This window comes from Cimex lectularius, unplaced genomic scaffold, assembly GCF_000648675.2.
Source record: "Cimex lectularius strain Harlan isolate CLEC.00 unplaced genomic scaffold, Clec_2.1 scaffold86, whole genome shotgun sequence".
Taxonomy (NCBI): domain Eukaryota; kingdom Metazoa; phylum Arthropoda; class Insecta; order Hemiptera; family Cimicidae; genus Cimex; species Cimex lectularius.
In genome coordinates this window covers 1168103-1169589 of record NW_019392763.1, presented here as the reverse complement: position 1 = coordinate 1169589, position 1487 = coordinate 1168103, and positions in this window count along the sequence as shown.

The window sequence follows — 1487 nt, the reverse complement described above, 5'->3', positions numbered from 1 at the left end:
GTGTTGAGAGTGCCCCTCGAGAACACGACACGCAAGGATGGCACAATTACACAGAAGACAAACACTTTGAGCCCTGAAGATGATCTCAATAAAAGTTCGAAACGTTGGCACGATAAAGAAAATGTTTTTCTGAAACCTACATCACACCCGACCGCATCTCACGATATCTGAATAACTATTTTTTCCAACCTTGGTTACATTATGCTAGCGGCAGGTTTATATACTTAGCACTCACCCGAGTCTCTTTAACTGTAGCAATGTGTTTGCCAGTTTTGGTTAGGGTTCTTTAGTCATGAGTTTACTGTCTGGCACCTCTACTGGTCTACTGCTTCTTTTGTTTTTTTACCCTCTCCTTCATGAAATGATTTTGTTATAACAATTATAAGTCGTGCAGAACCTTCTTTGGCCAGTTAATCTCCTTATTCATTACCCATAATGCTATTTAACCTTCCGCCCAAGATATTGTCTGTCCTGTTTTCCCAGGTTATGGAGATTTTGGATGTATTCACTGTCTATTTTGGAGGTGATCTTTTTACTTATGCTTTTAGGGCCGCTTGGCTGTCTGATCATTTTCTCAGTGTAACCTCTTTGATAACATATATTTCAGCTTAAAATATCGAGGTGAACTAAAATGAGTTTGACTGCTCAAATTTTCGACATACACAAAATATGCCTTGCCTGGTTCCTTCATTTGGTTTGAGCCATCCCCCGTGAACAGACTTCAATGATTCAGGCGGTTATTCTACAGTCCAAATTGGATTACAAAATTCTCCAAATGTCCAAAGTCAGATTCTCAATCATATTCGAGATATTTCACTTTTCAGGATAGTTCAACCTTTCAAACCTTTAGTTCATAAAGTCCTTCGTTTCTCATAAAATGTTAAGCCTTCTGTAAAATTGATTAAAGACCTTTGAGAAATTAAGTACATTTATTTAATGATTTTTAACAGGGGCAACATTTCTGTAAGCGCCATATCTGACATTATTTACAGTACCAAGACAAGACAGTACTTAAACTTTGACAACAACTTTGAAAATTCGTAAAAGTTATACTAAATAATTTTATATTTTGTTTGATTGACGTGTTCAATGCTCTTTCCATTGGCGCAATCAAATTTTCAGTAGGATTAATATTTTATGAGATATGTTGTACTTTGTGGAATAAAGTTGTGAAAGGTTGAAGTAACCTGAAAAGTGTACAAAGGTAATGTTGGTCTGTAAGGTGCCATTGCAGAAATAGAAAATTTCTTTTATATTTTTGTTCTTTCTTACCCAAGAGTCAATGACTTCTTCACAACCTGCTTATAACCCTGACCTATGAGGTTTTGCCTTTGAAACAGATGAGCTGCTGGCATATATTTAAGAGGGGAATAGTGAGTGACGCTCCATGCTTTAACCAAGCATATCTTCATCACTTTTCACCCAATTTTCTTGAGAACTGAAGGGTGCCGTTTGTAATTAGAAAAATGGGTATGATTTTGTAGTAA